Source organism: Salmo trutta, chromosome 1, assembly GCF_901001165.1.
Source record: "Salmo trutta chromosome 1, fSalTru1.1, whole genome shotgun sequence".
In the NCBI taxonomy this organism is placed as follows: domain Eukaryota; kingdom Metazoa; phylum Chordata; class Actinopteri; order Salmoniformes; family Salmonidae; genus Salmo; species Salmo trutta.
Window position 1 is genome coordinate 63,411,671 of NC_042957.1, and position 26,079 is coordinate 63,437,749.

Sequence of the window (26,079 nt, forward strand, 5' to 3'; positions counted from 1 at the left end):
TCCTCTCCCCAGCCCTCATCATAACCTTTTTCTCTGTTTCTGCCTCTCTCTCTCTCTCCATCTATTCTCTCCATCCCAGTTCTGAAGCTGCTGAAGATGGCTAAAGGAATGAGAGCTCTGCTAGATACGGTGGTCCAAGCCCTACCACAGGTACAAACACACACACACACATATACACAGACAGACGGACGGACGGACGGACGGACGGACGGACGGACGGACGGACGGACGGACAGACAGACAGACAGACAGACAGACAGACAGACAGACAGACAGACAGACAGACAGACACACAGACAGACAGACAGACAGACAGACAGACGTTGGGTGAGCCAATACTATGACAATGCTCAACACAGGCCAAAACAGCCCCCCTCCCCCCACACACTGCCCTGGGAATCCATCCTATATTTGAGGCCTGAGGGAGAGAGGTGCGGTAGAAAAGGGAGACCCAAACTGCAACTAGGACAGGCAGATCAATGACCAGAAATGTGTGGCCTCTCTCTAGCTTTCTGGGCAGTGCTAATTTGTGAGAGAAACTGAACAGAAAATGAACAAGCATTTTTATCTGTTTTTCAACAAGCTGTTCTACCAAGGGTTATTATGTAGATGATGGCAGCTGCAAACAATCAAACAATCAAATGAGATGATGATCTTCAAACAGTAGCTATATCTCTGTACATAATGTGGACAGTGTGGGCTTTCAGGACCATGGAGAGTGCTCTGGGAAAAGACTGGATCAGGTCCCCCTGTTTTATTCATTAGGATCTAAAATGATAAACTGATACTAGATCAGTACTCATATTCTGAGATACTTTATTAAAACCGCCCTGGACTAGAAACAGCCCCTAGGCCCATAACCACTACTGCCTAGGCACCTCATGTAGATGTGAAAGGATTTGACATCATTCAATATGGAAGTAGCTCAACCTTCACTCTAATATGCTTGGACGGAGTTTGACCATATTGCATACACCTCTCCTTTCTGATCTCTACAAGTGGCTAGGGGTTGTTTCTGGCTGGGGTACACTGATATTAATACCTCTACTACATAAAGAAATTAAGTGTGGTTATTAGATCTGGTTGGGCTGGAATTACATGACTCCTTTTCCTAATAAGGTTTGGACCAGACCACATCATTCAGAGAGAGAGAGAGAGAGAGAGAGAGAGAGAGAGAGCGAGAAGGCAGAACAGGCGATGAGGAGGAAGGAGTGTAGGGAAGATGGAGGTAAGGCAGAACAGGTCTCCTCTCCTCCACTGTTAAAAATCACCTGCCATGGTAGTGATTACTGAGAGTAATGGTGTTATATGGAGAAGCCCCTGACAGATGTTAGCTAGCTAGCTGAAGCTAACACTCAAACACATTACGACCGACGCAATCTCTTATCACAGGAACTGCCTAAAATAAAGTCACATACTAGAGTTACATAATAAAGTCCCAACTAGAATCCACCATTATCCCATTTCTCCCCCACTGAGCTAAAATGGCTTCCATCTGCTGTTCACTAGGTGGTAGTGGTGTCATTCAGTCACATCACATCACCACTAAAGCCAGTTGTTTTATCTCTTCCAGGGGCTGGGTTATAAACTTCAGATATAGCCTATGGCAGGAGGCAACACTGCTTGAATATCACCATTTCTGCTTTCAAAAAGATCATTACGAGTGCTCACAGCGACATCTTATACGATTCTATAAGCTACTGCAGTTAGCTCATTTTTGTTTATCCCTGTGATTTTACTTTTTTTTTGTAAAAGTTTTTTCAGAAAATACAGACATTTCCATATCTTTTAGGTAGCTGTATGTATGACATAACTCTACCAGTCATATTTAAATTATCATTTACGAAGATTATACCATTTACAGTTTTTATACAAAAAATAAAGATATTTTTTTATCAATTCATTTATTTGAGTTTAACAACAATATTTGTTGTTATATTTGTTCTGTCTTTTCTGGTGGATTAAATTGAAATTGCAACCAACTTTGAATGGCTTGTTTTTATAAATAGCGATATTTGGGAGATTATTTCCTTTTCAAATAACTGAAAGTGAGAGGTTGTAATCTGAATAAAGGGAAGAAGACCTTTCTTGAACATAGGGTGAGACATTCTTACTAATTTGCTAGAGAACCAGTTCGAATTTAAGTATAACTTTTGTATGACTGAAGCCTTTAGTGAAAGGTCTAATGCAATAATATTTCATAATTTCTGCCCTCTGAATTCATATTCATTATATAATTTTGTCTGGAATGCCATTCCAAATAAAATGGAATATTTTTTTCTTATATATTAAAAAAACTGTTCGCTAGGTGTAGGCAAGACAATAAGCAAATAGGTAAACTGGGATATGACGAAAGAGTCAATCAGGGGGATTTTTCCACAAATAGAAAGGTATTTACCTTTCCATGGTAGCAAGATCTTATCTATGTTTGCTAACTTTCTATAAAAATGTATTGGAGTGAGATCATGTATTTATATTGGGATATGTATACCGAGTACTATATCCACATCACCATCAGACCACTTTATTGGTAAACTACTGTCACGTCTACTCCAGACTCCCAGTGTACACGTTTCAGAATAACACCTCACCAAATGGGAGCATCAGGGAGTCCAAATGCCGGGTCCAAATGCCGCTGTCGAAGCAACCGGGGATGCCTCCGCTGGCTCGTCAGGCTTTCATGCCTCCGCTAGCTCGTCAGGTTTTCAAGACTTGGTTGACTCGGCAGGTTCCCCATGCCTCAGCCGGCTCGTCAGGCTCCCGTGCCTCAGCTGGCTCGTCAGGCTCCCACGCTTCAGATGGCTTGTCAGGCTCCCGCGATTCAGACGGCTCGTCAGGCTCCCGCGATTCAGACGGCTCGTCAGGCTCCCGTGATTCAGACGGCTCGTCAGGCTCCAGCGCCTCAGCCGGCACGACAGGTTCCCGTGCCTCAGCAGAGCGACCAGCCCATTCCTGGTCCTTGAGACGTCCCTCTGGTTGGCGTCCTGTGGCTGGAGCCTCGCATCAGTGAGGGGATACTGTCATGTCTACTCCCGACTCCCAGCGTACATGTTTCAACTACATGGTAAAGTAAAAGTAGTATTTTTTAGTGATCAAATACATAATATAGTACAATTTGGTTGTAATCCAGAGAGGTTAGAAAAATTATCTAGATCCTCTATGAGGCTGTGGAGGGATCCAAGTTGTGGATTTAAAAGAAAACATGAATCATCAGTGTACAATGACACCTTTGTTTTTAAGCCCTGTATTTCTAATCCCTTAATATTTTTGTTGGATCTGATTTTAAAAGCTAACATTTCGATGGCCATAATAAATAGATATGCCGATAGTATACAACCTTGTTTTACTCCTCTTGACATTTTCTATTTCACACCTAGGGTTACTTTACATTATTTTAACCCATTTTATGAGAGATTCTTCAAGATTGAAATGTTCCAGGCATTTATATATAAACTCCAGCTGTACTTTATTAATAGCCTTTTCAAAGTCCGTTATGAATACCAGGCCTGGTTTCCCAGATTTTTCATAGTGTTCTATTGTTTCCAATACTTGCCTTATATTATCTCCAATGTATTGTCCATGTAAAAAAACCTGTCTGATTAGATTGAATAATGTCTGACAATACCTTTTTAATTTCTATGCGCTATACATTTTGCTAGAATTTTGCATCATAACACAACACAAGTGTAAGCAGCCTCCATTTTAAAAATGGACTGGATCTTTATATTTCCCACTTGTATCCTGTTTCAGTAATAATGAAATCAGACCTTCTTGTTGAGTGTCTGATAATCTACCACTTACATAGTAGTGGTTAAAACAGTCTAATAACAGTCCTCTGAGTATATCAAAAACTGCTATGGCATCTAGCCCTGGAGTTTTTCTGGACTTAAAGGCTTTAATTGCATCAAGAAGTTCCTCCTCTGTAATTTCACCTTCACATGAGTCTTTCTGTTTGGCTGTTAATTTTACATCATTAATAGAAAAATAAATCCATACAATTAGCTTCGGTTAGAGGAGATGGAGGAGACTGAAACAAAAACATATGCTTAAAGTACTTTGCTTCCTCTTTCAAAATATAATTTGGTGAATCATAGGTCACTCTGTCATTTGTAACAAGTTTCAGTACATTCTTTTTGGTAGCATTTCTATGTTGAAGATTAAAAAATAATTTGGTGCATTTTCCCCCATTTTCCATCCAGTTTGCTTTATTATTATAATATATTACACTTGATAACATTGCTGTACCTATGTTGTGTCGGAAAAATTCAGTTATAAATTCCTCTGTCCTAGTTAAAAACAAATTATCCTCCAATAGGCTTTGATTAAATTTCCAATATCCTGGCCCACGTGGAAATTCAGTAAGAGTAATGTATATGCCAATTATATGATGGTCTGACCACATTATATCCCCTATCAACACTTTCCACTTTTGGTGCCAACGAGAATGACATAAGAAAGAAGTCAAGATGACTAGCTTGATTGAGCCTTCGCCATGTATATCTCACTAGGTCAGGGTATTTAAGTCTCCATATATCCACTAGATCCAGTATATCCATGACATTCATGATTTCCTTAAGAGCATGAGGGTGATAGTTTGTAGTGTGATTTCCTTTACGGTCTATTGAGGTATTTAAAACAGTATTATAATCTCCCACCATAATAATAGAGTCTTGTATTGCTTGCAGGGTTGATCATTTCTTATATATATTTTCAAAGAAGTGTGGATCATCATTATTTGGACCGTAAAGGTCAATAAGCCATATCTGTTTATGGTCCAATAACATATTTAAAATCATCCATCTACCTCGCGGATCTGTTTGAACCATAAACACATTGGGAAAATTGGACCATAAGCACATTCTGATCAAAGTTACTGTTAATTAATATCATCACCCCTTTTGAGTTTCTTTGCCCATGGGAGAAGTATATCCCCCCCCAGTCCATTTTCCACTCAACTTCATCTAAAATTGTTGAATGAGTTTCCTGTAAACAAAATATATAATATTCCTTCTCTTTGAGCCAGGAAAATATTTGTATTATTATCTGCTAAGCCATTACAATTATAACTGGCTATACTTATTTAATCATTTACCATAATGAGATACAAGTTTCAAATCTATTCATGATAATATATGTTTGTAAATTTACCATTAAAAAGTACCATGGTGATTGAGTGTCCATATAGCTGTACCATGATATTTGCATTGCTACTAAGTGACCCTCAAATTGTTCTCCACTACTACACCTGCCAAAGCCCCTCCCAAGTTGGGTTGTCATCCCAGTGACTGGCAGACCACCCCCGTCCCCCCGGATCCCCAGGGCCCCCGAAAGGCCAGGACCCATCCTTCGAAAGAGCACACAGTGACACCCACAGAACAGAAGCAGATCAACCACTAAAAGTATTTCCAATGCTTTCACCTCAATTTGCTTTATATATTGCTGTTAAAATATATATATTTACATATTCAAATATCCTACGTATCTTAATTTACATAATTTACAATTAATATGCGTAATAATGTTGGCAGTTTGTGCAAAGGATTGTTACCTATAACCAGGATTGCCATTGCATAACATTATATTTGTCAAGTAATTATTATTTTAGAAAACAATTATTGTGATTCCTTCTATATTGTCCCTAACATCCTTACCCCCTTGCAACAGATGTGGGACACACACACACACACACTCTTACACACTCAACCCCTCTCCCCCACACTCAACCATGAGCTCAGATGCTCAAAGGTTGTTACATCCCAGAGCCCAACTTAAGAAAGGACCTGATTTATGAATGCATATACAGTTACAGCTGTTTGAGAAAGCAAGCAAGATTGAGCAAAAATGTGATTAAGCATTGTCATGTCCTAGGTGATGGAGATCAGATCCACCCCGTTCCCCTGAAAACACAAACGCTGGTCCCGCGTTGTGACCATTTTCCCAAACATCTCTGTGCAGTCAGACCTTTTATTATTTTGTACCACCAGGGCCAAAATAATATGCCCCCTCTCTGATTGTCTGTGTGACCTCCTCCCCATGGGTTACTGCAGCTAGTGTTGCCAGAACTGCCACTTCCTGGGTGGGGACACCCCAGTGGAATCCCCACCGGCTAGGTACAAGGTCGTTAAGGTTCTCATTAGCAGCTTTGAGAATTTCCTTGTATATGATGCTCTCCCATCAATTCAGATGGCTGATTGAGGACCTTTGTGTTTGTTTTCTATGATTGTGTTTTGTATCTTTGTTTTGCTTTTGTAGTGTGTTTGATGTGTATATTTTTGTCATTACAGGGCTCATCTGTAAAAGAGACCTTGGACTCAGCATGACTCCCTGTCAAAATAACGGTTCCATACGAAGAGAATGTAGAGCAGAAACAGTTCCTAATACTGTTCCTATGTGTGTTTCAGGTGGGGAACCTGGGTCTGCTCTTCATGCTCCTGTTCTTCATCTATGCTGCACTGGGGGTTGAGCTGTTTGGAGAACTGGGTGAGTTGGTAGTGATGGGCTGGAACAAAACCCTGCATACCCAATGGCGTGCCACATTCAGAGTTGTACATATCCAATCCTGTTAGATTACAGAGCCACGACAGAAATAGAAAGGGACTTGCAGTAAAGTATCTCGATGCAGCCAGAGCCAAGAAGTATCATGGAGACTAGAAAGGAGAAACAATAACCAAGCAGCTAGGCCTGTCTTCAAACTGTCACACTCTCTCTATGGACTCTAGTCATGTCTGCTGGAGGTTATCTCTCATCCCATCTATCTTGAGCAAAGGATTAGAGCTAAATGCAACTGTAGTAAGGAGAGAGATGTGTAAACAATCAGCCAAGACAGCTTAAAGACCAGGAGCAAACAACCACGTCTGCTGTTGTTGGTTGCTTGTTTCTAAGAGGACTGAACAGATAAATGTTCTCTATATAAACTGTTATTTTCTCTTCATGTATCTTTATCTCTCGCTCTATCCCTTCGTCCTTCCCCCTGTTTCCCAATCTCTCTGTATCTGTCTTTCTCTATTTGTTTCTCTCTCCCCTTCTCTCTTACCTCCCCATCCCTCCCCCTATCCCTTCCTCCCCCTATCCCTCCCTCCCTCCCTTTCTCCCTCCCTCCCTCCCTACTCTCCTCTCCCAGTGTGTAACGAGGACTACCTATGTGAGGGGATGAGCCGCCATGCTACCTTTGAGCACTGTGGCTTCCTCACTCTGTTCCAGGTCTCCACTGGGGACAACTGAAATGGGATCATGAAGGTATGGATGGACTTCTTCATGGTGTTCTATGGAGCGTTTATTACAATAAATTAGATAGTTGATCATCTAATACTTTAATCTAAAATTACTTGGATTACCATGTTTCAATGTGTTGCTATTTGGGTTGTATTATTCAGTTTTCATTTTGATGTCTGTGGTTGGTATTTGGTGCCTGGCTTCTTAGCTGCAGGGAAGGGTGTAGTTTCAGAGTAATTACAAGCCCTGTAGCCCTAAGGGCAGGCCCCAAGCCTATGTCAAATCAAATCAAACTTTATTTGTCACATGTGCCGAATACAACAAGTGTAGACTTTACCGTGAAATGCTTACTTACAAACCCTTAACCAACAGTGCAGTTCAAGAAGAGTTAAGAACATAATTACCAAGTAGACTAAAATAAAAAGCAATAATAAAAAGTAACACAATTAGAATAACAATAACGAGGCTATATACAGGAGGCACCGGTACTGAGTCAGTGTGCGGGGGTACAGGTTAATTCAGGTAATTTGTACATGTAGGTTGGGGTGAAGTGACTATGCATAGGTAACAAACAAACAGCGAGTAGCAGCAGTGTACAAAAGCCTTTTGGTTTTAGCTCCGGTACCGTTTGCCGCGCGGTAGCAGAGAAAACAATCTATAACTTGGGTGACTGGAGTCTGACAATTTTATGGGCCTTCCTCTGACACCGCCTTTTATATAGGTCCTGGATGGCAGGAAGCTTGGCCCCAGTGATATACTGGGCCGTTCGCACTACCCTCTGTAGCGCCTTACGGTCAGATGCTGAGCAGTTGCCATACCAGGCTGTGATGCAACCGGTCAGGATGCTCTTGATGGTGCAGCTGTAGAACCTTTTGAGGATCTGGGGACCTAATCTTTTCAGTCTCCTGAGGGGGAAAAGGTTTTGTTGTGCCCTCTTCATGACTGTGTTGGTATGTTTGGACCATGATAGTTCGTTGGTGATGTGGACACCAAGGAACTCGAAACTCTCGACCCGCTCCACTACAGCCCCGTCGATGTTAATGGGGGCCTGTTCGGCCCACCTTTTCCTGTAGTCCTCGATCGCTCTTTGTCTTGCTCACATTGAGGGAGAGGATGTTATCCTGGCACCACACTGACAGTTCTCTGACCTCCTCCCTATAGGCTGTCTCATCGTTGTCAGTGATCAGGCCTACTACCGTTGTGTCGTCAGCAAACTTAATGATGGTGTTGGAGTCATGTTTGGCCACGCAGTCGTGGGTGAACAGGGAATACAGGAGGGGACCAAGTACACACCCCTGAGGGGCCCCAGTGTTAAGGATCAGCGTGGCAGATGTGTTGTTGCCTACTCTTACCATCTGGGGGCGGCCCGTCAGAAAGTCCAGGATCCAGTTGCAGAGGGAGGTGTTTAGTCCCAGAGTCCTTAGCTTAGTGATGAGCTTTGTGGGCGCTATGGTGTTGAACGCTGAGCTGTAGTCAATGAACAGCATTCTCACATAAGTGTTCCTTTTGTCCAGGTGAGAAAGGGCAGTGTGGAGTGCTGTTACAGGAAAACTTACCCAACTTTCCCTCAGCTTATCCTAACCTTGAGGGAGGTGGAAACTCAAAACTGACCTTATATCAGCATCAAGGGGCAACTTCCCCCTACTTCCTACCTGGAGAGGAAGGAGAGTAAAAGAGTGAACTTTAACGGAACCGTCAGCACCTGACACCTCCTGCTCCCTTTCTTTTAATCTACTCCTCTTCCAATCCTCCTAAAAATATTTCCTTTATTACTTGTGTGGTGTTCGGGTCTGTGGGACTCATTTTCAGTGTTAACTAAAAGAAAAATGATACAATGAATAATTTTTTCAACCTGAGACTCATTGGCCTTGGCTCATTTTCTGTGAAGAACATGTAAAATAACACATTTTCATTGAGTGCACACTGTGCACCCCGCTACACATTAGTATTATATATGTGGTGTTCGGGTAACAAAAGCGTGGAAAGTGTGTGTGTAGGTGAAAACAAGTAAAAATGAAACAAACAGGTTTGCTGTGTGCCTTCACTCTGTCTTTGTCCTCCCTGGGCCTGCTGTTTCAACATAGCATCAATAACCTGTCTGTCTCCCTGCCTGTCTGCATGTCTCCCACTTTTATCACACTCTTTACCCTTTGTACTGTGTGAAACTACACGATGTCTTGAGGGAACCTGCACAATGTTATTCCAATACATTATTTAGATACATTGTAAAAAATGCAGTATTTTCTCACACGCTACCCCAGCCAGGTGCAAATTGGGGGAAGGACACAACAAATAAATAGCTGTGCATGTGTCTCCTTACCACAATCAATCAGTATGGCAAAAAATATCTCTGCTTAGAGGGCCTTAGAAATAACTTTTGCAGAGAGAGAAGCCAGTATGGAAGGAGCGTCTTCCAATTTGGAAGATGAAGAATTTTCTGAATATGAGGATGTGTTATTAGTGTCCCAACACCCATTGACACATACTGTACACCGGCACCCCTGTAATACATCTAAAATGGACCATGGACCTCTCCCACAAGTTCCTGTGAGTAAAAAAGTGTGATGGGTCCACACTTAAAAGCGGTAGGTAGCCTAACGTTTAGAGTTGGGACAGTAACCGAAAGGTTGCTAGGGCGAATCCCCCAGCCGACAAGGTGAAACAATTGTCAATGTGCCCTTGAGCAAGGCACTTAACCGTAACTGCTCAAGTGTCACCGTTGATAATGGCAGGCCCTGGCCGTGACCCCAGTCTCTGAGTGTTTCTCAGGGAGAAAAAGATATGCAAAAAAACACATTTCCAACAACCACACTTGTACATGACAAATAAAAGCAGCCACCAAATTATTATAATGAAATGATGTTGCGTAAAGATCTGTTGGACTACTTTATGTGATTGGAACATTGTCCTCTATATCTAACCCAGTGTACTGTAGAAGAAGTATCAGTTATGCAGCTGTTTCCTCTGTCCATCCAGCTCTGGATTCTGTGTTGTAATTGAGTCTTATGACTGTCTCAAGACCAGCCCAAGGGAACTGAGTCTGTGCAACACATTGAGCTCTTACACCATATTTAGCAACACACAATGTAATCTGAATTTGGCCTGATACTGTGCTGGCATGTGAATATGTGTGCATGAAACCACAGAACCATTGAATGATCATGGAAAACATATATTTCTCTGGATGGTGTGGGTATGCTACTGAATGGATCAGTGGAGGCTGGTGACTTGAACAATTGAGGGGGATGGGAGACCCATGGTATAGGTGCGGAACTGTTTTTCAAAACTCATCAAAGACTAATTATTTTAACCTAAAGCATTTAATAAAGACATGTATAGTACACTATTATGGGGAATGGGAATGAGAGGGCTACTTACACCGTGTTGGAAAAGGATTACAGAAGTGATTGAATGAGGCTTAAGTTGAGGTTTTCAGATGATTGACCAGTGCAGGACAGGATTTGACTGGAAAGACAAAAAACAATAACACAACACAGTTAGACAAAAGAGCTAAGATTGAGTTTGTCCAAGCAGGGAGTAAAATCATTGATGTGTAATAAAGTGATTGTGTTTGTGTATGTGATTGACTCTACGTACAGTAATGATAGATAATTTATAGGGGTATTCACACTGCATGGAAGGGGAACATTCAATGTGCCAGTGGATGACCGGGCACATGAGACGTGGCTTCAGTTCATGTCAGGAGAAAGTTGACAGTGGAGTGGAGTAGTCATCACCTCTTAATCAGGAGGGGACAACGAGTATCTCTATGAAGTTAAACTCAGACATCTCAAAATTCATAAAGTCAAACACAGACTGCGGCGCATCTCGCCCACTTGACACATCAAAGTAGCCCAAGAAACGTTCCTGAATAAATCCCTGATCATTTACATACCTGACGATAACTGACAACTGGAAGCAGACTGGTGGCACCATAGGTCCCAGAGTGGTAGGGCAATTTTACCCACTGGGGCCTGGAGTTTTTCCCTTATGTTAACCTAACTAGGAAAACTCTGAACCCTATAGGGTATGACAGTGATTCATCTGTTGTAAAAATGTTTTATATGGGCTATGATGGGACCAGTTATTCCGAATCTCCTGGCCCTGTGGGGGATGAAAACCCTGTCAAACTGCAGCTACCTTATACAGTTGAAGTCGGAAGTTTACATACACCTTAGCCAAATAGATTTAAACTTAGTTTTTTACAATTCCTTTCATGTAATCCTAGTAAAAATTCCCTGTCTTAGGTCAGTTAGGATCACCACTTTATTTTAAGAATGTGAAATGTCAGAATAATAGTAGAGAGAATGATATATTTCAGCTTTTTTTTTTTCATCACATTCCCAGTGGGTCAGAAGTTTACATACACTCAATTAGTATTTGGTAGCATTGCCTTTAAATTGTTTAACTTGGGTCAAACGTTTCGGGTAGCCTTCCACAAGCTTCCCACAATAAGTTGGGTGAATTTTGGCCCATTCCCCCTGACAGAGCTGATGTAAATGAGTCAGGTTTGTAGGCCTTCTTGCTCACACACGCTTTTTCAGTTCTGCCCACATATTTTCTATGGGATTGAGGTCAGGGCTTTGTGATGGCCACAACAATACCTTGACTTTGTTGTCCTTAAGCCATTTTGCCACAACTTTGGAAGTATGCTTGGGGTCATTGTCCATTTGGAAGACCCATTTGCGACCAAGCTTTAACTTCCTGACTGATGTCTTGAGATGTTGCTTCAATATATCCAAACAATTTTCCTGTCTCATGAGGCCATCTATTTTGTGAAGTGCACCAGTCCCTCCTGCAGCAAAGCACCCCCACAACATGATGATGCCACCCCCGTGCTTCAGGGTTGGGATGGTGTTCTTTGGCTTGCAAGCTTCCCCCTGTTTCCTCCAAACATAACAATGGTCATTATGGCCAAACAGTTCTATTTTTGTTTCATCAGACCAGAGGACATTTCTCCAAAAAGTACGATCTTTGTCCCCATGTGCAGTTGCAAACCGTTGTCTGGCTTTTTTTATGGCGGTTTTGTAGCAGTGGCTTCTTTCTTGCTGAGCGGCCTTTCAGGTTATGTCGAATATAGGACTCATTTTAATGTGGAAATAGATACTTTTGTACCTGTTTCCTCCAGCATCTTCACAAGGTCCTTTCCTTTTGTTCTGGGATTGATTTGTACTTTTCACACCAAAGTATATTCATCTCTAGGAGTCAGAACGCGTCTCCTTCCTGAGCAGTATGACAGCTGCGTGGTCCCATGGTATTTATACTTGCGTACTATTGTTTGTACAGATGAACGTGGTTCCTTCAGGCGTTTGGAAATTGCTCCCAAGGATGAACCAGACTTGTGGAGGTCTACAATTTTCTTTCTGAGGTCTTGGCAGATTTCTTTTGATTTTCCCATGATATCAAGCAAAGAGGCACTGAGTTTGAAGGTAGGCCTTGGAATACATCCACAGGTACACCTCCAATTGACTCAAATGTTGTCAATTAGCCCATCAGAAGCTGTAAATGTAAATCTTGCGGTCTGTTGCTTGATAGCACAATGTACCTTTGTACAATTCTAAACATCTGTTTTTTGACATGAACATTCAGGAGGATGTACTTTGCTATAAAGAGCTTTAACCCTGATCACTTATGGGGGTCGTTGACCAGCTCCATTATTGCACTAATTAATAATAAAGTTTGATTGTTTTGAAGAAATCTAAAAGTCTCTCTCCTTTGAGTCAGATATTCTACGACAATATTTGGCGACGAGGATTATGGGTGACTTGATGATACAGTGCCTTGCAAAAGTATTCATCCCCCTTGGCGTTTTTCCTATTTTGTTGCATTACAACCTGTAATTTGAATGGATTTTTATTTAGATTTCATGTAATGGACATAGACCATTCATGTAATGGGGTTACGCCCCGAACCGGAGCCGCCTCCTCTGTGGGAGGATCCGCGAGATGAAAAGGTTATGTGTACTGACCATAGAAATAATGTTATTTTCTATGGTAGTATAGGTCAGGGCGGACAGGTTTTTTCTCTCTATGTTTTCTATTTCTATGTTCAGGTTCTAGTTTTGTATTTCTATGTTGGGGTTTTGTTTGGGATGATCTCCAATTACAGGCAGCTGGTTCTCGTTGTCTCTAATTGGAGATCATACTTAAGTAGGGTTTTATTCCACCTGGGTTTGTGGGAGATTGTTTTTGAGTAGTGTATGTTTCACCTCTGCGTCACGTTTTGTTGTTTTTGTCATTCGGTTTATTTATGTATTGCATAGTTTCACAGGGAGTTTTGGCGGGAGTTTTGGCGGATGGATACGTCATTTCGAACAAATAGATTAAGAGTGAGACCAATTTTGATCAATAATTAAACTTGAAAGTGCACAGAATTAATAGCACTAATTGAACATTGTTAATGTTGAGGGGTTTGTTTAGGCGAAAATGTTGATTTGGCAAGGAAAAATGTCACCTAGCCAATGCTATATTTTTTTCTTGAAAGAAATTTGACCATTATAAAATCCTAGGTTGTGGAGTAGGTTGGAAAAGAGCATTTGGTATGTTTTTACCTAGGTAAGAAGTGGGCAGTTAGGTGAAAAATGTGTCTTTAAAGAATTCTTGAAGGACATGGAGTAGGTTTGGAAAAGAGAAATAGGTCTCTTATTATGAACCCTAGGAATAAGGAGAATAGATGTTCTATGCAGTGACATGGTATGACTTAGTGAGTAGTAGATGTGTCACGTCCTGACCAGTTAAGGGTTATGTGTTGTTGTAGTTTGGTCAGGATGTGGCAGAGGGTATTTGTTTTATATGGTTCGGGGTGGTGGTGTAGGTAGTAGGTTGTTTTATTTATGTATTCCGGGGGTTTTGGGCACTGCTCTGTGTTTATGTATTTCTAGGTATAGTTAGTTAGTTGTGGGTATAGGTTCTAGGTTTGTTTTCTATGTAGAGTTAATTGGGATTGGACTCACACTTCTGTGAAATCAAACTGTCCACTTAGGAAGCAACACTGATTGACAAAGTTTTTATATTATTATGAACAAAACAAATACAAAAACAGAAATATACAAACAAGAGTACATAAACTTACACATCGAGATACGTTTTCAATTAGTCAAAAAGTTATGATATCTATTGTTTTTTTGTCTTTACACTTACTGATAATTTCAAAATAATATTTAAATGTTTTCTTAAACAATGTGAAGAAGGGTTTGAATCAAGGTCCATATAATTTGGATCAAAATAAAACAGAGTCTTTCATTTTAACATTAATAGAAGTTTATTTTCAAATAAAATCTTCTAACTCACGTAAAAAAATCTTCTGACATAAGAACAGTCCCAAAATAAATGGACAAGAGTCTCAGGGTCACAACCTCAAAATACACATTTATTATCAAGCTATTTTGAATCTGTTTATATTCCTTACAGGTTTGCTTGACTGCTGTTGTTAGTACAGAACGCTCAGATCAACCCTTAAAGACATGGGTGGGGCTAAGGCTAGGGAGGGTGTGAACGATGCTGAATGGGTGTAGACAAAGAAGGGCTCCCCTGTTGTAATACCAAAACATTCAAAGGCCATTTTCTCAAAAGTTTATCAACTTTCAAAGAAAAAATACTTTCCCATTGTTCCTCAACTGTTGTGTATGATATACCATTTTACAGACAGCAGTGATATGTTCCTTAAACTCTTCAAACCTTCCATGTGATCTTTAGATATAGTGATCTAATCAGTATGTACTAGTAGGGTTTGAATGGGTTGAACTATGGGGGTGCTTGGTCCACCCTTAACAAATCAGGAAACCATAAGCATAAGTATAGGCTATCAATGTCTGCACCCCCAGGAGTGTTGATAAGATCGACGTTGGTCCGGACCACTATTTTTAGGGTGTGTAATTTGAACCCATATGTATTTAGTTGTGTGGGTACAGTACAGTTGGCTGGGTGGGAGTTATGTGGGTACAGTAGGCAGTGTGGGACAGACAGCCTCTGATCAGAGTATGATCATGAACAACATCACTGTGGGTTCAACCTGGGCCACCCCTACTGTTCCTGGACATTACAATCCACATTTAGTCAATAATATTACTTACTTCACTCCCTCACTTTTAACAGGAACTGAAGGTGCAGCATTTTGTCTTGGACGTGACTAACAATGACTCTCTCCTTGGTCTTGTAATACACTCTCTGAGTTAACTGGCTGCGTGTGTGTTAACACTCGCTGAGTTAACTGGCTGTGTGTGTGTTAACACTCTCTGAGTTAACTGGCTGTGTGTGTGTTAACACTCTCTGAGTTAACTGGCTGTGTGTGTTAACACTCTCTGAGGTCTCTGGCTGTGTATATAATAAAGGCTTTGTTTCACCGTGGCTGTTTTGTGGTTACCATGGTAATCATAGATGTGTTGGGAGAGCAACAGGGTTAATTCTATTCAGATCTAAATTAATTAAAGTTACCGTAAACAGAGGTCAGAATAGATAGAGTAGCAGAGTGATGTTATATCCAGTGAGCCAGTATGATCTTCCCCAAACTGAGCTATAAATCACATTTTATTTGTCACGTGCCAACTACAACAGGTGTAGACCTTACAGTGAGGAGAAATAAAGAGAGAGGAGCAGAAAAGGAGGGGTAGCGGGTGGAAGAGAGGACCCACTCTCTCTCTCTCTTTGAGCGTCATACTGCTTTCCCTATTTCTAGTTATTTTAACTATTCTTTCTGTCCGTTGGTCCTCTCATCCAACCTCTACCCCTCCCTTTCTACTCCTCTCTCTTTATTTCTCTCTCCTCTAAACTCTCTCTCTTTCTCTCTTGTCAGAATGTACACATGGTTAGCATACACATGGTTAGCAGACGTTAATGCAAGTGTAGTGAAATGCTTGTGCTTCTAGTTCCGACCGTGCAGTAATATCTAACAAGTAATCTAACAATTTCACAACAACTATCTTACACACACAAGTGTAAAGGAATGAATAAGAATATGTACATATAAATATATGGATGAGCGATGGCCGAACGCCATAGGCAAGATGCAGTAGATATAGAGTACAGTATATACATATGAGATGAGTAATGTAGGGTATGTAAACATGATATAAAGTGGCATTGTTTAAAGTGACTAGTGATACATTTATTACATCCAATTTCTATTTATTAAAGTGGCCAGACATTTGAGTCAGCATGTTGGCAGCAGCCACTCAATGTTAGTGATGGCTGTTTAACAGTCTGATGGCCTTGAGATAGAAGCTGTTTTTCAGTCTCTCGGTCCCAGCTTTGGTGCACATGTACTGACCTCTCCTTCTGGATGATAGCGGGGTGAACAGGCAGTGGCTTGGGTGGTTGTTGTCCTTGATGATCTTTTTGGTCTTCTTGTGACATTGGGTGTTGTAGGTGTCCTGGAGGGCAGGTAGTTTGCCCCTGGTGATGCGTTGTGCAGACTTCACTACCCTGTGGGGAGCCTTACAGTTGTGGGCAGAGCAGTTGCCATACTAGGCGGTGATACAGCCCGACAGGATGCTCTAGATTGTGCATTGATAAATCTTTGTGAGTGTTTTTGTGAGTGTTCAGCCTCCTGAGGTTGAAGAGGCGCTCTTGCACCTTCTTCACCACGCTGTCTGTGTGCGTGGACGATTTCAGTTTCTCCCGAATTGTGTATGCCGAGGATCTTAAAACTTTCCACCTTCTCCACTACTGTCCCGTCGATGTGGATAGGGGGGTGCTCCCTCTGCTTTTTCCTGAAGTCCACAATCATCTCCTTTGTTTTGTTGACGTTGAGTGTGAGGTTATTTTCCTGACACCACACTCTGAGGGCCCTCACCTCCTCCCTGTAGGCCGTCTCATCGTTGTTGGCAATCAAGCTTACCACTTTTGTGTCGCCTGCAAACTTGATGATTGAGTTGGAGGTGTGCATGGCCATGCAGTCATGGGTGAACAGGGAGTACAGGAGAGGGCTGAGAACGCACCCTTGTTGGGCCCCAGTGTTGAGGATCAGCGGGGTAGAGATGTTGTTTCCTACTCACACCACCTGGGGCAGCCCGTCAGAAAGTCCAGAACCCAGTTGCACAGGGCGGGGTCGAGACCCAGGGTCTCAAGCTTAATGACGAGTTTGGAGGGTATTATGGTGTTAAATGCTTAGCCGTAATCAATGAACAGCATTCTTACATAGGTATTCCTCTTGTCCAGATGGGTTAGGGCAGTGTGCAGTGTGATTGCGATTGCGCCGTCTGTGGACCTATTGAGGCGGGAAGCAAATTGGAGTGGGTCTAGGGTGTCAGGTAGGGTGGAGGTGATATGATCCTTGACTAGTCTCTCAAAACACTTCATGATGACGGAAGTGAGTGCTACAGGGCAATAGTCATTTAGCTCAGTTACCTTAGCTTTCTTAGGAACAGGAACAATGGTGGCCCTCTTGAAGCATGTGGGAACAGCAGACTGGGATAGGGATTGATTGAATATGTCCGTAAACACACCAGCCAGCTGGTCTGCGCATGCTCTAAGGACGCGGCTAGGGATGCCGTCTGGTCCGGCAGTCTTGTGAGGGTTAACACGTTTAAATGTTTTACTCACGTCGGCTGCGTTGAAGGAGAGCCAGAAGGTTTTGGTAGCGGGCCATGTCAGTGGCACTGTATTGTCCTTAAAGTGAGCAAAGAAGTTGTTTAGTTTGTCTGGGAGCAAGACATCGGTGTCCCCGACGGGTCTGGTTTTCTTTTTGTAGTCCATGATTGACTGTAGACCGTGCCACATACATCTCGTGTCTGAGCCATTTAATTGCGACTCTACTTTGTCTCTATACTGATGCTTAGCTTGCTTGATTGCCTTGTGGAGGGAATAGCAACACTGTTTGTATTCGGTCATGTTTCCGGTCGCCTTGCCATGATTAAAAGCAGTGGTTCGCGCTTTCAGTTTTGCGCGAATGCTGCCATCCATCCACGGTTTCTGGTTGGGGAAGGTTTTAATTGTGACCGTGGGTACAACATCACTGATGCACTTGCTAATAAACTTGCTCACCGAATCAGCGTATACATCAATGTTGTTGTCCGATGCTATCCAGAACATATCCCAGTCCACGTGATTGAAGCAATCTTGAAGCGTGGAATCAGATTGGTCAGACCAGCGTTGAACAGACCTGAGCACGGGCGTTTCCTGTCTTAGTTTCTGTCTATAGGCTGGGAGCAACAAAATGGAGTCGTGGTCAGATTTGCCAAAATGAGGACGAGGGAGGGCTTTGTATGTGTCGCGGAATTTAGAGTAGCAATGATCCAGAATTTTGCCAGCCCGGGTTGCGCATTCAATATGCTGATAAAATTCAGGGAGCCTTGTTTTCAGATAAGCCTTGTTAAAATTCCCAGCAACAATAAATGCAGCCTCAGGATATGTGTAAGGGAGTGCGTAACTGGCAGCAGGGAAGTCAGGCGCAGGAGAGCAAAACTGGGTAATCAATGGAGCAGTTTTATTATTAAAAACACCGGTAACCAGAACAACAAATAAATGGGTACAATACCCGTCGCGCACCAGAGACAATGTGCACATGCACTTACAATAAACAATTCTGCACAAAGACATGGGGGGAACAGAGGGTTAAATACACAACATGTAATGAGTGAAATTGAGACCAGGTGTGTGAGAAGACAAGACAAAACAAATGGAAAATGAAAAGTGGATCGATAATGGATAGGAGACCGGCGATGCCGACCGCCGATCGCCACCCGAACAAGGAGAGGAACCGATTTCGGCGGAAGTCGTGACAATATGTGATTTCCAGTTTATATAGAGTCTGATGAAGTTATGTCAGGGCCGTCGAGGTGTCTGCTTGGGGGGGATATACACGGCTGTGATTATAATCGAAGAGAATTCTCTTGGTAGATAATGCGATCGGCAAAGGAATTCTAGGTCAGGTGAACAAAATGACTTGAGTTCCTGTATGTTGCTTTAATCACACCACAACTCGTTAATCATAAGACATAACCCCCGCCCTTCTTAACAGAGAGATGTTTGTTTCTGTTGGCGCGATGCATGAAGAAACCAGGTGGCTGTACCGACTCTGATCGTATCCCGAGTGAGCCATGTTTCCGTGAAACAGAGAATGTTACAATCTCTGATGTCTCTCTGGAAGGCAACCCTTGCTCGAATTTTGTCTACCTTGTTGTCAAGAGACTGGACATTAGCAAGTAGTATACTCGGGAGCAGTGAGCGATGTGCCCGTCTACGGAGCCTGACCAGAAGACCGCTCCGTCTGCCCCTTCTGCGGTGCCGTTGTTTTGGGTCACCTACTGGGATCCGATCCATTGTCCGGGTGGTGGTCCAAACAGAGGATCCGCTTTGGTAGAGTCGTATTTCTGGTCGTAATGTTGGTGAGTTGACATTGCTCTTATATCCAATAGTTCCTCCCGGTTGTATGTATTAAGACTTAAGATTTCCTGGGGTAACAGTGTAATAAATAATACATAAAAAACTAAATACTGCATAGTTTCCTAAGAACACGAAGCGAGGCGACCATCTCTGTCAGCGCCATCATAATTACAACTCCTGTTGTTCTATTTCTAGATTGGGTGTCAATGGGTTTGTGTCTGGCTCTGCACTGTTAAAGGCCAAATACTGTGTCCTACTGCATATGTCTTGTAAGCAATGATTAGGCACTTACTGTACGTTCAATATTACACTGTAAGCAGTGTAAGTTCACACTCCTATCCCCCAGTGACTTACAATAAGTGCATTCAAGAAAGAAAGTTAAAACACATATTAAGGGGTAATTTGTGACATTTTTCTTGTCCACTGCCCACTGTGTTGCTGACAGAAACAAAACCGAAGTACAAGTGTTGATGTTGTTTCCCTTTGGTGAGTATCCTGTTTGATTATCTGCTGTTGCCCAGGGGTATACAGTATATTATCAACCTGGTTTTTAGCTCAACTGGCTGACTATGTCTTCTGTCAGAGACGGAACAGGGTGTTGCCAAGTAGCAGAAATTACAGAAGTTGGCGGGAATTGCCTGGGTAACATTTACTACGCACCACGGCCAATAGATGGCATATGGACAGAATGGCCACAATAAGATGTCAATATGCATATCATTAAGATAACTGTATATGTGCAATCATCTAAACAATAATTCCCCTGCCACATGTAAAGATCACTCATTACTTTGATCCTGTGCCGTGCCCAACCTCCATTGGTCCCATGTTGGCTGCCCACCATAATATGGGCCCTGCGGAAAATGTGACTTCACTTCAGCCTTACTGAGTGGTAACCCAGCCTTCCTTCCCCCATCATTTATGGACAGATTTAGCCTCCCCTTCCAAATTCCAAATCACTGAAGGGAAAATAGGAACGCTGTCCAGGACTGGGATTTATAAAAATCTTCGGGCCATTCCATAGATGGAAAACCTTTAATTGGAGACAGATGTTGTATTTGTTAGACTGATGGGGCTAGGATCAAAGTACAGGAAAGGGTTTAGCAAAGTGTAGCCATACCCTATAGCTCTCTACACCAGAGCCATGTAAAGACTCCATGTCAACACTATACCCACTGAACACACACTGGTTGAATCAACGTTGTTCCACATCATTTTAATGTAGAATATACATTGAATTGACGTCTGTGCATTGTGGGTACTTACTATAACAATGGTTTTATAGAACCATCTTTGTTTCAGAAGTTATAGGCCAATTCCTATCAGCTAACTCTCAGCTAATTGCACATTTAAAGTTTTTCAATTGCTGGATTTTTTTCTGTCTCTCCCTCTCTCTGTCTCTCCCTCTCTCTCCATTTTTCTATCCCTTCTCTTTCTCCCTCTTTCTCTCCCTCTCTCTCTCCATTATTTCTCTCCCTCTCTCTGTCTCTCCCTTCTCTCTCTGCAGGGTGTTGTGGTAAAGAACATGTCCTTCAAGCTGGGCCAGACCCTGACCATCACAGGGATCCCTAACTCTGAAGCAACACAGTGAGTAGCTAACCCCCTTCAGACACAATTCATTGTCACTCCACTTCTCAGTCAGCCTAAAGACATCATAGAGAAACAAGTCACTGTATCACCAGAATGATCTGTTCATATTCACAACATACATCATCAAACTACAATGAAAAAGTAGATTATAGCTATAAACTGTTTCTGTGTAATTATCAATCCAGATCATCTTTCTCTGTAGGTTAAAGGATTTCCTTATCCCTTCTCTGTGTCTGTGTGCTCTCCTCTTCCCTTACTGTAGTTTTGTCATCAACGTGGGTAACAGCGAGGATGACCTCGCCTTGCACATGAACCCTCGCCGTGGTGTGTAACTCCTACCATGGAGGCAAGTGGTGTGAGGAGCACAGAGAGGGAGGATTCCCCTTCAACCAGGGAGAGGAGTTTAAGGTGAGAAATTACATTGTGTGTGTGTGTGTGTGCACAAAGGTGGATGTGTGTGTTTGCTTTCAATTTAACCCATGCTGATGTGAATGTCCTCCTCTCTTCCCATGTGTGTAATGGAGTTCTACCTGGGACCTCTGGTGGTAATAACTTGCAATCACTGCATCCCAAATACCTAAGCACTTCTTTAGATAGAAATGTGTAATTACTTCTCTCTCAGATAAATATCACCTTCACCAAGGAGCAGTTCCTAGTAGCTCTTCCCGACGGCTTGGTGATCCACTTCCCCAATCGCCAAAGAGACGAAAATTATAAATGAATCGACTTCGAGGGCGAAGTCAGTATCCAGGGCATCAAGATCATTTAGAGATGAGTTTTAAGTTAGTTTTAATGCTGCCATTCCTAACCAATGGATGGAGCCACTAACAAGTGAAACCTACAAGTAAAATATACATTTTACAGGAGCAGCACATTACAAGCTTGGAAGTGTTGAAATGTGAAAAGTTCCCTGGGAGTTAAATTAATATCAATTGTTTTATTGAAGATAAATGTGTCTTTCATTAATGTGGAACAATCATTCCAGATCATTCCAGAAGTGGTTTATGAAAAGTGCAAAATATTTGTTAATTAAAATGATATTTTTTTTAACCATTTCAGATTGTATCTTCCTTTCTGTAAATGTGTGATTTTAATTTGCATGTTTTCTTTTCGTAAATGTCTGTGTAGTTAGATATTGTTTCTGCATAATAGCGCTTTGGATAGGCTAGTATTCTTCAGTGACTTTATTACATGCATAACAAGATGTTAGGCTACAGATTAATTAATGCAGCCTAATTATAATTATAAATGCATTAAATCAGCGATGCAACTCCTGTGCAGTTATATAGTTATTTGTAACTAATTATCAAACCCAACCTGGTCCTCACTACACATTTACTGATTGAACACCCATTTGATTTTGATTATGATACTTAAAGAATAACCATGTGTTAGTAATGCAGCATTACCTTTCTATGCCAGTTAATTAAACCACATTCAACCACAACCACTCTTCAGCCTATGACGATGAGCATATAGCTAGCTTAAGAGGAGTTGAGACATGTCACACATTTAATGCATGTAAATACAGTGAGATATGTGAAAGAAAGAAATCCACCGCAAATTACACTGTTCATTAGAATATACATTCATCGACTTAGTTCCCTTGTATTTGATTGGTCGAGCAGTGGCAAGTGAATTGGCTCATGAACCAATCACGGTTCGTGTCAATAAAGTTTGAAAATCGCAACACTTACAGAGTGAAAACACTGCCAGTACCAAGCCGTTTGTTTGACCTGCAGTTTCGAAAGATTTCTACTGAAATGCCATGTAAATAAAAGCTTTTGTAACAAGACATTCATACTTCCATTCTCAGAGTGCCTAGATGGGAAAAGTTAGCCCCAGGATCAATATTGCTTTTTCCTGTACTAAGTGGTGGCCATTATCCCCTTAGTTTTTCTGCCAGTCTGTAGACTACCCTTTTCCAAAGAGCACTATACCCCATGGCCTATTGGCCTTATGGTGTTAACCCATTTGACCACACCAGGACATCGTTTTTTCCTAAAGACTAACTTCGGTTTTAGGCAGTTCTTCGCTCGTCTCCAGAGAAGATCCCCTGTAGATCTGTTGGTGAACCTGATGATGGTTGTCCTCGGTCACTTGTCTTGATCCTTGATTCTTCCCAAACAATGAACAATGTCCACATTTTCCTGAAGTTTGGCTTTTGATTTGGGAATGACAGCTTCACAGATGTCAACAACTCTGCATTTGATGTCCTCACCCGCCTGCTCTGGAATTCCATGGAGCCCCAGATTTCATCTGGGCTGGTATCTCTCCGCCTCATTCACCTTTTGCTCGAGTTCATCCACCTTTTCATTTTCCTGTCAGATAACTTCCATTTTCTTCATGTCACCTTTGAGGGTTTTCACTTCTCCAGAGATAAAGTCAAAATAATTTTTTATAGCCTCAATTTTCATCTCAACTTGTCAGCATTGTTGTCCGTGCTCACCAAATTTACATCACCCACAGCAGTATGTCCCCCCACAGAGGAGTACCCAAAACCATACCATCTTTTGCTGTTAATCGTCCATCGGATGATTTCTCAATTTCTTTTCTTTTGGTTCTTATTGTGGAAGTTTCCATGTATACAAACTAGTTTATGAGCTAGCTAGTGTTGTCGCTAACTTAATCATTTTAGAGGTGAATAACTTGCAGAAAGTAATACATTATTTGCTAAACAAACAAAACCATATTCATACAGTGTTTAAGGACCTTAGAAAATGACCAAATTTGGGTGAGGAAATCCAATAATTCCTTAAGCTACCAAACAAACACATCTGCACTGACCGCCATCTTGCACACGCCCAGCATCACCCTCATGTTGGTGCAAGCAGGCTAAGTAATGCTAGGTATCAACTATAGCGAGCTTCGATTGGTCAATAGCACAGCGATGTTGCAGAGTATTTACAAAAAGTTCAACTTTCCCCAACTTTGTTCCAGCCATGTTCACGTTCCCTAGCCCATGCTGGCATAGCCCAATGGTTCCCCGCCCACTTCACTCCCTCAGATGAAAAGGAATGGGGCTCCGTTGTCTCATCGCCTCCATCATGTCATGTGGTAATGTACTGTTAGGTCTACACTATCTATCTCCCAGGTCACACCTGCTACTTTTGGGGAAAGCGTGATCCTCATAGAATGGAATTCATGCAGGACAATGTGGGAACTAGAGGTCCACATCGACATTAAAGAGAGAAGTAGTAAGAAGATGACGAGGTGTCTCAGGTGAGCAATCACTCAACACCGAATTTGAAATGATGGATTTATTGGTCACTCATCAACTATTGTCGATAAAACCACTAGGAGGCGCCAAGCGACCAATAATAATAAAAAATACACCAAAAATCGTTTTTCTCATAGTTCGGTGATATCAGCTATTTCTTAAAATGGATGATTTCACTAATTTCTAGAAATGAAATGAACAGATAATCATATCGGTCTAAAATATCAAGGTAGTCAAATAAATATTGCTATTAGGATGTAAATCACAGCTAGTACATTGTTTTCTACCTCATTCAGGAAATGAACCGTTTTAGTTTCAGTGACCCAATATTTTGGACAAAATATTTACTCAACCTTTTTGCTTTTCTTTGAATTATCAACACATCTGACCACACATTATACAGACTGGCTGGTTGGGAATGGATATTATTATAGGCCTAATTCAGAAATGTTTTTCCCAACACTAATACTATCTATATTGTGACTGTTTTATGTACTGTAACTACACTATGTGATTCGGGGCTTTGTCAGTACGACAGACAAGTCAACGTGTAGCAAAGGGCTGTTTTGGTTTTATCACATACTGTCACATTCCTGTAGGCTGTCCGTGGTGCTGATCACTAATCCTCTCCTTGCCACTCCAGTAAGAGGAAGTGAGAGACTGTGACAAGCGGGTGTGTGTGTGTGTGTGTGTGTGTGTGTGTGTGTGTGTGTGCGTGTGCATCTCTCACTTCTTTTCTTCTTCCCTCTCTCCTTCTGTGTGCACACACACACACACACACACACACACACACACACACACACACACACAGGATATGGTTAACCACCCAGGAATGTCACATGGAATAGCGTTGTGTGTTATTCACATTTGATCTGATCTAATATAAAGTGATTGGTCTGAAAGAGTTCTGAGGAGAGATGAGGAGAGGAGTGGAAAAGCAACCCAGTATCTCAGATGTCATCTTTGGCAAGACTGTAGCAGGCTATGGGATCATTTAAGGTGACCTGCCACATTCCTAACAGAAATCCTGTGTGTCTGTGTGTGTTCTCTCTAGTTGATTGACGTATTGTTTGAGTGTGTGTGTACGTGTGTGTTTTATAGTGTTTGTGTGTAAGAGCGAGTTCTCAGTAGTTGATATATGAGGACCCTCATTCCCTGTGTTTGTGTGTTTGTCTGTCTGTGTGTGTGTGTGTGTGTGTGTGTGTGTGTGTGTGTGTGTGTGTGTGTGTGTGTGTGTGTGTGTGTGTGAGTGAGTGAGTGAGTGAGTGAGTGAGTGAGTGAGATAGAGAGAGAGAGAGAGAGAGAGAGCAATAAAGAGACAGAGTGAGTTTTCTGAAGTTGATTAATGGTATATATTGTTTGGGATTTTAGAGCTGGTGTATGTGAGTGTGTTTACTTCTCTAACCCTCTTTAACCCTTAGCTGATTGGCAGTATTGTTTGGGAGTGTGCGCATGCATGCATGTGCATATGATTGTAGTGTATGTGTGTGTGAGTTTCCTGTGGTGGACACAGGCTCTGCCTGACCTGTTGTTTACACCTCTGCTCTAGAGTCCCAGGTGTGTGTCTGTGTGTGAGAGTGTGTGTGGTAATCAGCTCTCAGTCGGCACCAGCGCTGTCAGAGGTTGTTTCCCTGGAGAGGAGAGAGCAAAGATTTGGATACCATGACGACCAGTTTCATGTCAGACTCAGTCTCGGCTCTCCCTCCGTCTCTCCCCCCTCAATCGCTCTCTCTCTCT

At 42.0% G+C, this 26,079-nt stretch overlaps 1 pseudogene; it reads left to right on the forward strand.

The window, feature by feature from the left end:
- The window catches only part of LOC115197103 (sodium channel protein 1 brain-like), a 25,290-nt pseudogene extending 3,188 nt beyond the window's left edge, over positions 1-22,102 (forward strand).
- The last annotated feature ends 3,977 nt before the right edge of the window (positions 22,103-26,079 follow it).